This window comes from Cricetulus griseus, chromosome 5, assembly GCF_003668045.3.
Source record: "Cricetulus griseus strain 17A/GY chromosome 5, alternate assembly CriGri-PICRH-1.0, whole genome shotgun sequence".
Taxonomy (NCBI): domain Eukaryota; kingdom Metazoa; phylum Chordata; class Mammalia; order Rodentia; family Cricetidae; genus Cricetulus; species Cricetulus griseus.
Genome location: NC_048598.1, coordinates 82166990 through 82181626, shown reverse-complemented (window position 1 = coordinate 82181626; position 14637 = coordinate 82166990).

The window sequence follows — 14637 nt, the reverse complement described above, 5'->3', positions numbered from 1 at the left end:
CTCAACTGCTTAGCCAGACTCTAGCTTCTGACCCATTCTCTGTGTCACTCCCCATATCCAAACTCATGCTGTATATAAATGATATTTTAATTTGCAGCCCATCCTTAGAAGTTTGCCAAACTGACATCTGTGTTCTAATTTTTTGTCCAGCGGGGGCTATAGAGTCTAACCTTCCAAGGTCCAGATGTCCACTCCTCAGCTCATATCTTCGACTAACCATCAGCCCAAATCACAAAGCCATTAATTTAGGAGGAAAAACTCTAATCCAGTCTCCTGAAGTTCTTTCTACTTAAGAGGAAATTTTATCCTTTCTAGGAATAGCTGGTTTCTAATGCTCCTGGATCAACCTTCAACCTTTGTATGAGGCAGCTCTGGCTTCTTCACATAAACCTCTCCTTAACCCTGTTTCTAACCCAGAATGGGAACCCCATATGCTTTTCTTCCTAACCCTTCATCCTCATCCTAGGCTGATCCATATTCTCATGTTTCTACTACTTACACCCTGCTTCATCATTCTCCTCTCCATGTATCCCCAATAACTCAACCAAAACTCCTAATCCAACCAATTAGCTGTGATTTCAGGACTAACAGCCATTAGTCATGGAGCTGGAGACACAAAGACCATTAAGGATGCCCAGGTGCCCTCAACAATTAACCACCTGTGCCTCTTGAATGAATGTAAAAGTGATACCATAATAATGGGAAAGAAACAGGTGCTTCAAGGTTTTCTTATAAAAACCTTAAAATAAAAGTTACAAGTTGACTTGAATTCACTTCATAATGGTCAAACACCACCACCCCTAGGCCAGTAACTAAGAGCATTTTTTTATCCTAAATTTAACTTTATCTTATACTCTGAGAACATCCCACCAGATCCCCTCAAAATTGGCTGGTCTGACATAGACTGGACAGCAGTGAAATAACCAGATACAGCACCCCAGCTATCTCAGGGTCCCCTGAAAGATGGTCAATGCCCCTGAAGTCAACTGGAAGTGGTCTTGAGGATTTGGTGCCCTCTATTCCTGCACAACCTTACACACCCCCTTTAATCTCCCACTGTTTAATAATAAGAGGGGAGAATGTTGACAACATGAATTTACACTGACTGTCAAATAGCACACTAGCATGCAGGCAGATACTTAGCTAACTCAAGCATTGTACATGTGTTTCATGGCCACATCATCTACTGAGTGGCTGCTTCATGAGTTGCATGGTTGTGTAAGGACTCTGTATGAATGTACAAGATTTCCCTTTTAAGAAAGCACTGACCACCCACTCCTCCCTTCACTCCCTCTCTCAGTTGACAGATACCAACTTCCTTTGCTCCCTGCCCCCTTCCTAATAAATTCCAAGTGGGTTTTGTTGAGTTCTGTGGTTCTTTCTTTACCACTGTCACTGCAGCAAAACAATAACAGGTTAGGCTTTAGTGAGCTCCCATATATATTTGGAAATATGCTAAGCACGCAAAAGCATTCTTGTGTTCTTGAACAAATTTTTAGGATTTGCCTAACCATATATTAATGTTATCTTCACTATTTATACTATATTAACATAGGAAAAATGCAATGATGTCACTCAAACTCAAAATTTATCAAATAAAATAATAGTAATTATAAGAAGTAAATGAGGGTAAAAACCAGGTAGACTGCTTGTAGATCTTCTATTCTCTTTCAGTTTAAGCAGATCCTATCCCCCAGTCTCAGCTCCAGCTCAGCATCAGAACACTGATGGCAGTTACCCCCCATGTTTCCATCTGTATATTCCATACATCCTCCCCTTCCCAAACCCCCCTCATTAATTGCTTTATCACAGTTTCCAACTTCATGTCAGCACTCTGCTCACCTAAGGGCATCTCCTACCAGGGCCACAAAGTAAGCTGAAGGGAAATACTCATCCATCCTTCTTCTCCCTCAGATCAAATACCCCAAGTCTTGTCTCCAGCTTTGTACGAGAAGATCTGCTGCAGTCTCCCCATCCACTCTGACCACATTCCCATTATATCACAAAGACCTTCTCTTCCAATCACACTACAGAATTAACAGCACAACTGAAAGCTTTAGAACACAAAGAAGCTAATACACCCTGGAGGAGCAGACACCAGGAAATAATCAAATTTAGGGCTGAAATCAATAAAATGGAAACTAGGAGAACAATACAAAGAATCAATGTAACAAAAAGTTAGTTCTTGTAGAAAATCAACAAGATAGACAAACCTTTATCCAAACTTGCCAAACAACAAAGAATGAACATGCAAATTAATAAAATCAGGAATGAAATGGGGATCATAACAACAGACACAAAGGAAATCTAGAGAACCATCAGGTCATACTTTGAAAACCTATATTCCTCAAAATTTGAAAATCTAAAGGAAATGGACAATTTTCTGGTCAGATTTCACTTTCCAAAATTAAATCAAGAACAGATAAGCAACTTAAACAGACCTATAACTTCTAATGAAATTGATGCAGTCATTAGAAGTCTCCCAACTAAAAAAAGCCCAGGGCCAGATGGCTTCAGTGCAGAATTCTACCAGAAATTCAACGTACAACTAATACCAATTCTCTTCAAAGTGTTCCACACAATAGAAGCAGAATGGTCATTACCAAACTCTTTTTATGAGGCCACAAAACCTTGATACCCACGCCACACAAAGACACAACTAAGAAAGAGAACGACAGACCAATATCCCTCATGAAAATTGATGCAAAAATTATCAATATAATATTGGCAAATCGAATCCAAGAACACATCTGAGAAATCATCCATCCGGATCAAGTAGGCTTCATCCCAGGCATGAAAGGATGGTTCAACATATGAAAATCCATGAATGTAATCCACCATATAAACAATCTGAGGAAAAAATATCACATGAGATCACTAGTGGCGAAAAAGCCTTTGACAAAATCCAACATCCCTTCATGATAAAAGTCCTGGAGAAATCAGGGATAACAGGAACATACCTCAACATAATAAAAGCAATATACAGCAAGCCAACAGCCAACATCAAATTAAATGGAGAGAAACTCAATGCAATTCCTCTAAAATCAGGTACAAGACAAGGCTGTCCACTCTCTCCATACCTCTTCAATATTGTCCTTGAAGTTCTAGCTAGAGCAATAAGACAACAAAGGGAGATCAAGGGAATACAAATCGGAAGGAAGAAATCAAACTCTCACTATTTGCAGAAGATATGATAGTCTACATAAGTGACCTGAAAAACTCAACCAGGGAACTCCTACAGCAGATAAACACCTTCAGCAAAGTGGCAGGATACAAGATTAACTAAAAAAAAATCTGTAGCCCTACGATATATGGATGACACATTGGTGGAGAAAGAAATCAGAGAAGCATCACCCTTTACAATTGCCACAAACAACTAGAATACCTTAGAGTAACACTAACCAAAAAAGTCAAAGACATGTACCATAAGAATTTTGAGTCTTTAAAGAAAGAAAATAAGAAGATACCCGAAAATGGAAAGATCTCCCATACTCTTGGATAGGCAGGGTCAACATAGGAAAAATGGCAATCTTGCCAAAAGCAATCTACAGATTCAATGCAATCCCCATCAAAATCCAAACACAATTCTTCACTGACCTTGAAAGAACAATTCTCAACTTTATATAGAAAAACAAAAGACCCAGGATAGTCAAAACAACCCTATACAATTGAGGAACTTCTGGAGGCATCACCATCCCTAACTTTAAGCTCTATTACAGAGCTATAGTCCTGAAAACAGCTTGGTATTGGCACAAAAATAGACAGATAGACCAATGGAATAGAGTTGAGAACCCTGATATTAACCCACACAGTTACAAACACCTGATTTTTGACAAACAATCCAAATATATACACTGGAACAAAGAGAACATCTTCAATAAATGATGCTGGCATAACTGGATGCAAGCATGTAGAAGATAGACCCAATCCTTTCACCCTGCACAAAACTTAAGTCAAAATGGATCAAAGACCTCAACATAAACCCAGCCACACTGAACCTACTAGAAGATAAAGTGGGAAATACCCTTGAATTAATTGGTACAGGAGACCGATTCCTGAACATAACACCAGTAGCACAGACACTGAGATCAACAATTAATAAATGGGACCTCCTGAAACTGAGAAGCTTCTGTAAGGCAAAGGACATAGTCAGCAAGACAAAACAACAGCCCACAGACTGGGAAAAGATATTCACCAAACCCACATCTGACAGAGGGCTGATCTCCAAAATATACAAAGAACTCAAGAAGCTATTCTTGAAAACACCAAACAATCCAATTAAAAAATGGGGTACAGAATTAAATACACAATTCTCAATAGAGGGATATAAAATGGCTGAAAGACACATAAGAAAGTGTTCAACATCCTTAGCCATCAGGAAAATGTAAATCAAAACAACTCTGAGATACCAGCTTACTCCTGTCAGAATGGCTAAAATCAAAAATACCAATGACAGTCTATGCTGGAGAGGATTTGGAGAAGGAGAAACACTCCTCCACTCCTGGTGGGAATGCCCACTTGTACAGCCACTTTGGAAATCAGTATGACGACTCCTCAAGAAAATGAGAATGAGTTTACCACAAGGTCCAGCATATACCCTAGGCATATACCCAAAAGAAGCACATTCATACAACAAGGACATCCTTTCAACCATGTTGATTCCAGAAACTGGAAGCTGCCTAGTTGTCCCTCAACTGAAGAATGGATATAGAAAATGTGGTACATTTACACAATGGAGTACTACTCAGCAGAATAAAACAATGTGATCTTGAAATTTGCAGGAAAATGGATGGAACTCGAAGAAACCATTCTGATTGAGGTAATCCAATCACAAAAAGACAAGCATGATATGTACTCACTCATATGTGGACCTGCTTTATGATACATAGTAGTGACCATGCTTTATCAGAGCTGTTTTTAATGATGTTGCTCAGAATGGTTTCCTTCCAGATGATGATTGAGAAGCTAATTAAAAAAAAATGGTGCCAGGTACCACAAGAGTAACAGAACTGTGCTGTTTTTCTGGGATTTTGTTTTTTACTTTTTTTTTTAAATGGAGAGTGCTGGATGTCTCTACAATTTTGTTCAAATGACTGCAGAACCTGGAAAAGCTGTTGCTGCTATTGATGCATAACATACTGCCATATATATATATATATATATATATATATATATATATATATATATATATATATGTGTGTGTGTGTGTGTGTGTGTGTGTGTGTGTGTGTGTGTGTTTTGTGAACTACAATCTATTTTGCATATCAAAATGATAATAATTTACCAAGTTTGAAACAGATTTTCACTGATTTTTGTGTGACAGATTGAAGACAGAAAATAATCACTGAAACATGTTTTTCTTACATAAACAGGGTATTCAACATGATATTTATGTGTTGAATGTAGGTAATGAAGATCTCTTACTATATGCCATTATAGAATGTGGTAGCTAGTCTATGCATGTAGTATTCTTGATAATTCTAACACATTATATATCTACTAACCATTTAAAATTGTAAGAATATGACGACCCCCTGTTCTCAGTGGTGAAATGAGATGCAAACTGTGACTGAACATAGAGGACAAAGAGGAGAGTTAACAGACAGCTGGAAAGCCCAGACTGTAGCCCTTAGGCCTTGGGGCAAAACCCCAGTCCTCTCCCCCACACACCTGAGACACCAGCAGGGCAGCTCAAAAGCCTCCTGCAGGCAGTCTGCTCCAGCAACATTCCATCTGAACCTGTAATGAAAATTTCCATGCTGCTCCCAAACCCACCTATTCTCACCTCATGTTTGCAGGGGCTCTCTGAGACACAGACTGTGACTGGACAGAGAGGACCAAGAGGTGAGTACCCAGCCCCTCAGCTGTACAGCCTAGTCTCTAGGCTCTAGACCCTGGGGCAAAACACCAGGTCCCTTCCCCATCCCCCTCAGCCATAATAGCAGGGCAGCAGGCAAAAACTTCCTGCAGGCAGGCTACTCCAGTGCCCATTTTGGATCCTGTAATCAATTAGTTCCACTCTGCTACCAAATCCTCCTCCCATGATTTGAAAGGGTCCCTAAAACACAATTGCAAATGAACAGAGAAGACCAACAGGATAATGACCAACTCCCCAGATGTATAGCCCAGTCTATAGGCCATAGGCCCTGGGAAAACCCCCAGATCCCTCCTCCATCCATCTCAGCCACACATTAAGTCAGCTGGCAAGCCTCCTGTAGGCAGTCTTCTCCAGCACCAGTTCATAGGCCCCTGTAATCTACAAGTTGTGCTCTTCCCCCAAACCCACCTACCCACAAGAGTGCAACTGCACAGAGAGGACCAAGAGATAGGACCAAGAGACAGCAACTGCAATGATCAGTCCAAGAGAGGATCCCTGAGACATAGACACCTACTGTAAGGATTGGACCAAGAGCCTGCACCAATTAGAGGAAGAGATGGGTAGGTGTGAATGCAGGAATACACTTAACAAAGTAAAGAGCAATATGGCAACACCAGAACATAGTGGGTCCTACAACAGGAAGACTGGATCATCCTAACCCAGAAGAAGCAGAAGAAAACAATCTTAATTATAATAGCATGCAAATGATAGACCTTAAAGAGGAAATGAAAAGTTCCCTTAAATAAATGAAGGAATGAACAAACAAAAATTGCAAGAAATAAATAAATCTCTTAAATAAAATGAAGAAAAAGTAATCAAACAGGTAAAGCAAACATTTCGAAAAGTTTATGACTTGAAAATTGAAATAAATGCAATAAAGGAAACATAAACCAAGGCAATGCTTGAAATGGAAAATCTGGGTAAGTGAACAGGAACTACAGATGCAAGCATAACTAACAAAATACAAGAGGTGGAAGAAAGAATCTAAGGAGTTGAAGCTACAATATATGAAATAGATTCACCAATCAAAGAAAATGTTAAATCCAAAAATTCTTAACATAAAACATCCAGGAAGTCTGGAGTACCATGAAGAGACAAAAATCTAAAAATAATAGATAGAAGATGGAGAAGTCCAACTCTAAGGCACAGAAAATATATTTAACAAAATAATACAAGGTAACTTTTCTAACCTATAGAAGGATATGCCAATGGAGGTACAAGAAGCTTAAAGAACAGCAAATAGATTGAACAAAAAAGTTCCAACACCATACAATAATCCAAACAATAATCATACAGAATAAAGAAAAATGTTAAGTGCTGCAAAGGAAAAAGGGTGGTAACAAATAAATGCAAACCTATCATAATTACACCCAACTTCCCAATGGAATTTTTGAAAGCCAGAAGGTCCTGTACAGATATGCTGCAGACCCTAAGAGACTACAGGTGCAACCCCAGACTACTATGTCCAGCAAAGCTTTTGTAACCACATATGAAGAAAACAAGAAATTCCATTACAAATCCACATTTAAACAATATCTATCCAAGAGTTCAGCCTTATAGAAAGTAATAGAAGGAAAACTCCAACCCAAGGAAGTTGGCTCTACACAGGAAATATAGGCAACAAAATCCTCTCACCAGAAAACCCCAAAGAAAGGAAACACATGGACACTATCACCAAAAAATAACAGGTTTTAACAATCACTTGTCATTAATATCTGTTAAGTTCAATGGACTCAATTCACCTATACTAAGACACAGGCTAGCAGAGTGGATATAAAAACAGGATCCATACTTCTGCTGCATACAAGAAGCATACTTCAACCACAAAGACAGACATTACCTCTGAGTAAAGGGTTGGGAAAAGATTTTTCAATCAAATATACCTAAGAAACCAGCAGATGTAGCTATCCTAATATCTGACAAAATAGAGTTCAAACTAAAATCACTCAAAAGAGATGGAGAAGGTAACTTCATACTCATCAGAGAACAAATGCAACATGATGAAGTCTAAATTATAAGTATTTATGCAAAAATACAAGTCTACCTACATATGTAAAAGAAATATTACTAAAGGTTAAATCATAATCAGACTCTACACACTAATGCTAGGAGACTTCAATATCCTACTCTTACCAAAGGACAGGTCTGCCAGACAGAAACATAAGAGAGAAATAATAGAACTAACAGATGTCATAACTCAAATGGACTTAACAGACATCTATAGAACATTCAGTATACAATCAAAAGAATATACCTTATTTTCAGTACCTTATGGAACCTTCCCTAAAATTGACAATATACTTGGTAGCAAAGCAAAACTCAATGCATTACAAAAATATTGGAATAACCTGAAGTATCTTATCGAATCACCATGGCTTAGGACTAGAATTCAGCAACAACATTAATTGCAGAAAGCCTACATACTCTTGGAAATTGAACAATGCTCAATTGAATCACCCCTGAGTCAAGGAAGAAATAAAGATGGAAATTAAAGACTTCCTAGAACTCAACAAAAATGAAAGCACAACATACCCAAATCTGTGGGAAACTACGAAAGCAGTGCTAGGAGGAAAGCTTATAGCACAAAGTGCCCAAATAAAGAAACTAGAGAAATCTCACACTAGTGACTTAACAGTACACCTGAAAGCTTTAGAACAAAAAGAAGCAGATTCACCCAGAAGAAGCACATGCCAGGAAATAATCAAATTAAGGGCTGAAATCAATAAAACAGAACCAAAGAAAACAATACAAGAATCATGGAAACAAAGAGCTGGTTCTTCTAGAAAATCAACAAGATAGAGAAACCCTTATCCAAACTAATTAAAAGCCAGGGGGAGAATATGCAAATTAACAAAACCAGAAATGAAAAGGAGACATAACAGCAGAGAGTGAGGAAATCCAGAGAATCATCAAGTCATGCTTTAAAAACCTGTACTCCAGAAAATTGGAAAATATAAAATAAATGGGCAGTTTTCCAACTAGGTAACACATACCTAAATTAAATCAAGACCATATAAACAAATTAGATTGAACTATAACCCCTAAGGAAATAGAAATAGTCAACAAAGTCTCCCAACCAAAAAAAGTCCAGCGCTGTATAGTTTTAGTGCAAAATTCTACCAGAACTTTAAAGATGAGCTAATATCTATACTCCTCACACTGTTACACAGAAGAGAAACAGAAGGAATTTTGCCAAACTCTTTCTATGAGGCTACAGTTACCCAGATACACAAACCCCATGAAGACTCAACTAAGAGAATTACAAACCAATCACCCTAATGAACATTGATACAAAAATACTCAATGAAATACTGGAAAACTTAATACTAGAACACATCAGAAAAGTCATCCACCATGATCAAGTAGGCTTCATCCCAGAAAGGCAGGGATGATTCAACCTATAAAAATCTGTAAATGTAATCCAGTATATAAATAATCTGAAAGAACAAAAAATGATTATCTCATTAGATGGTGAAAAAAAATCTTTGACAAAATCCAACTCCCCTTTGTGATAAAGGTCTTGGAGAGATCAGGGATACAAGGAAAGTGTTTAAAGATAATAACAGCAATATGCAGCAAGCTGACCCCAACATAAAATTAAATGCAGAGAAATTCAAAGCCATTCCACTAAAATCAGGAACAAGACAAAGTGGTGTACTCTCTCCATATCTATTTAATATAGTACTCAAAGTTCTAACTACAGCAATAAGACTACATAAGCAGATTAATGTTATATAATTTGGAAAGGAAGACAACTTTTCAATATTTGAAGACGATATGTTAGTATATATAAGTGACTCCAAAATTCTACCAGGGAACTCCTACTGCTGATAATCACCTTCAGTAATGTGGCAGGATACAAGATCAACTCAAAAATCTCTGTAGCCCTCCTATATACAAATGATAAAAGAGCTGAGAAAGAAATCAAAGAAACACCATACTTTACAATAGCAAAAAATAACAGAAAATATCTTGGGGAATCGGTAACCAAAGAAGGGAAAGACAAGTATGACAGGAATTTTAAGGCTTGGAAGAAAGAAACTGAAGATATCAGAAAATGTAAAAATTCTGGCATGCTCTTGAATAGGATAACCATAATATAAATGGCAATCTTTCCAAAATCAGTCTACAGATTCAATGCAATTTCCATTCAAAATCCCAGCACAATTCTTCACAGACATTTAAAGTGCCATTCTCAACTTCATATGCAAAAAACAAACAAACAAAGGATAGCCAAATCAATCCTATATAATAAAGAAATTTATAGAGGCATCACCAGCCCTGACTTCAAGCTCTACTATAGAGTTATAGTAATGAAAATAACTTAGTATTGGCATAAATACAGATAGGTGGACCAGTGGAATCAAAATGGAGACTCTGATATTAATCTATAAACTATGACTGTTGACATACTAAAATTATACCATGGAAAAAATGCATCTTCAACAAATGATTATATCATAACCAGATGTCAACATGTAGAAGTATGCAAATAGATTCTTATTTATCACCATGCACAAAACTCAAATCTAAATGGATCAAAACTGCAACATAAATCCAGTCACATTGACACTCATAGAAGTGAAAGTGTGTAGTAGCCTTGAACTCATGGGCACAGAGAACATTTCCTAAATATAACACCAGTAGCACAGACACTGAAGACAGCAATTATTAAATGAGGCTGTCTGAAACTGAGAAGCTTCTGTGAGGCAAATGATACAGTCATCAAGACAAAATGGCATCCCAAAGAATGGGAAAAGATCTTCACCAGCCCCCTATCTGACAGAGGATTGATCTTCAAATCATATGAAGAACTCAAGAAAATGGACATCAAAATACCAAATAACCCAATTTAAAAATCGGGTACAGATCTAAAGAGAGAATTCTCAACAGAAGAATCTTAAATGGCCAAAAAACACTTATGGAATTGCTCAACATCATTAGCCATCAGGAAAATGCAAACCCAAGTGACTTAGATACCATCTTATACCAGTCAGAATAACTAAGATAAAAAAGACCAATAGTACCTTATTCGGGAGAAGATGTGGAGTAAGTGTAACATTCCTACATTGCCGGTAGGAATGCAAACTTTTACAGATACTTTGGAAATCTTTCAGGCTGTTTCTCAGAAATTTGGGAATTAATCTACCTGAAGAATCAGCAATACCACTCTTGGACATAAAGCCAAAATATGTACTCTCATACCTTAATGATATTAGCTCAACTGTGTTCATAGAATTATTTGTTATAGTCACAACCTGGGAACAACATACATGCCCCTCAGTTGAAGAATGGAAAAAGAAACTGTATTACATTTACACAGCAGAATACTACTCAGCGAAAAAAACAATTGTATCTTAAAATTTGCAGGCAAATGGATGGAAATAAAAAAAAAACATCCTGAGTGAGGTAACCCAGATTCAAAAAGACAAACAAGGTGTGTAGTCACTCATAACTGTGTAACAGACTTTAAGCAAAGGATAGCCAGCATGTAGTCCATGACCCCTGAGAACCTAGGTAACAAGGAAAAAGCTGAGGGACATACATGGATCCTCCAGGGAAAGGGAAAGAGACAATATTTCCAGAGAAAATAAGGAGTTTAGTGTGGTGGAGGAGAAGAGGAGGGAGAACAAGAGGCAACAGGGTGGTGGATATGGAGGAAGGACAGAGTGGGAGAGGAAAGAAATATCTTGATTTAGGGAGTCATTATGGGGCTAGTGAGAAACCTGGCACTAAGGAAATTCCTGGGAATCCACAAAGGGGATCCCAACTAAGATTATAAGCATTAGTGGAGAGAGTACCTGAACTTGCCTTCTGTAATCAGATTGATGAATGCCTGAATTATAATCATCAAAGCTTAATCCAGTAACAGATGGAGTCAGATGCAGAGACCCACAGTTTAGCACTTGACAGAGCTCTAAATGTAGGTGACAGTTGTGTAGCCTGAGCAGTCTGTGAGGCCAGTGGCAGTGGAAACAGGATTTATCCCTAGTTCTTGAACTGGCTGTTTGGATCCCATTTTCTTTGGAGGGAGCCTAGATATAGTGAGGAAGGCCTTGGTCCTGCCCCAAAGAGATGTGCCAGGCTTCGTAGACAGCCCATGGGAAGCCTTATCATATTTGAGGAGTATATGGCATAGTGTGGGGGGTGTAGGTGGGGAAAGCAGAAGAAGGGGAGGGAGTGGGAACTGGAATTGGTATGTAAAATGAGAAAAGTATGTTTTAAAATAAAAAAAAATGTTGACTAAAATATTGCAAGAATACATTCAAGTAGATTGCACATACTGGAATTATGTTATTTACCTAATAGTAACTTTTCAAATATTAAATAGTTGGCTTGTGAAAGTATAAAAATTATTCAGATTAAAAGTGCATGAACCTGAAAACTGAAGGTGCTTTACTGCAAAATAAGTAAAAGGGACAACTCTTAAATACTCTTTTATAGTAAACTCAACACTTTTGGCTTTTGTTTCATTGTTGAATACATTGCTCTTTCAAGTAATAAATGCTTTTATGTAGTCAAATGTTGAAGATTTATTGTTCACTCTGAATGCTTTTTTTTTCTGATGGCACTTTAGATTTCACAATATTCCCAGAAGAACTGATCTTGCTGTCTCAAAGGGATTTTTTCTGACATTAAACGAAGCTGACATACTTTTATCAATTTCTATGTCATTTTCCAAAAGCAGCTGTTTCAAAGAGTACTGACTCAGTTCAAATGAAATCTTTTGCTTGTAGCTCAGAAGTAACCAGGGGGAATGCTATCATTGTGCTGACTGTGAATGTATGACCTGATGCCAGTTGCCTAAGGGAAAGAGAGAGCAGAAGCCTAGGAATCACAGCCAATAGTCCCACCCAACAGTATTACATGTGGGAAAACTATTTTGAAGCACAGAATTGTGTGGCATTCAATAATTTCCCTAGATACACTGTACCTTATCATTATCAGCAACAGATACAGCTACCAATATGCCACTTGGCAAACTCCGACATTGGACATAGCTTTGGGTTCTTGATTCTTGGTAATGTTTTATTGCCATGAATACAGCGTACGTATCTAAATGTCAACAAAAAAGCTGTTTTCCAGGGCTGTGAAACACAAATAAAGAAAGGAATTTTATAGAAAATGACACTACACTGTAGAAAATTGTTCACTTTGCTTGAGCCATGTCTTTTTGAATACATAGTATGATGGTGTACAACATGTCCAGGTTTATATAAATAAAATAAGTCCTTCAAAACAGCATTCTTTAAAATATTCTCAGCAGCTGAAAAGTAAAGCAATTTTGGACACAAGTTTAAATAATTCTAATACTTATGTGTTTTTAGATGGAAGAAATAAAAAAAGTTGGGGCTCTTTCTGATCATTTTTTAAAAATATTTTTCTACTTTTCCCCCTTGTTCTTAAAGAATAAAAATACATTCATACCTCATATAATACATTCCAACCATGGTTTCCCCTCCATCCACTTCTCCTAGCTCCCCTTCATTCTTAAAGTACAAAATAAATGTTACAGACTTCAAATTACTTCAAATGGAACACCCTGCCTTTAATATAAGCAAAGCATCCTAGGATAATACTTATCTAACTACCAAATGAAATATTGACCTATTTTTCCTAAATCAGTTAAATATTTAATATTAGATAAATGTGGGTTATTATGGTCTATGTGTGTGTGATTTTGTGTGCAGCTTTTTAGTCTTTATATTTTTAAAATACTTGAAGTGGAATGTCAAAATTCTATTTTATGTATTTAATTTATCAGAGGAATAAAACATAATAGACTATATGACCTTTAATATTCCCATTCCTGATACCTTATATTCTAGCTTCTGAGTATTGTTCTTTTGCACATGTTTTCTACTAGAATAAGAGCTTAAGATGCAATAGCCTTAATTGCACAATGTGAAGAGATTAATCATTGCCACCTCTGTAGTAACTGTAGCAAGATGGCTAAACATCTTGGTACAATTACTTGTTGTCAGCTATATTTTACAAATTTTTAGAGAATGAATTGGCTAGTCATGGTATTATGCTTTACTAAAAATGATACATACCACACAGAGAAACACATGTGGATCACACTGGCAAATGACAATCTAATATTGGGGAATTATTGTGCTCCTAAAACAAGTAAAGCTGTCTATTTTGACCGTGTTATTTTACCATTAAACTTTCTTATGACGAGAGATGTGGTTTCATATGCATCTTATATACCATCATCTTTATCATATACCATCTTTGGGTAGGCACAGGCTGAAGGGTGTCTGTGATTTTGAGGCTACCTTGGTCTACATGGTAGAAAAGCCAGGGCTTTCTAGATATAACTTATATCAAAAAAGAACAAAGCTAAACAAAAACCAATCAACCACAAAACAAAGCCCATATGATCTTGTTGAAATAAAATGTAAGTCAGTTTTGCAAATATTAAGATTAAGTTACATTCATTTGGATGAGGAAATGTTGCTGAAATACAGATTTGCAGATGTGGGGTTAGCTCTGCTTAAGAGGGTTTTCAATTTGACCTATTTGAAAAAATATTACTCCGAATACAGGTAATGACGTAACTTTTACTCCTGGGGAATAATTTGCATATAACTATATTCCAACACCCAGACACTACTGAAATAGGTTTTCAGAAACTTCCTATCAAACATAATTTAAAACAGGCTGTGAACACTGACAATTTAATGCTGCTACTTCTGTATTGAGAGCAGATTAATTTATTCATAAATACATATCTTCAAAATCCCACTAAT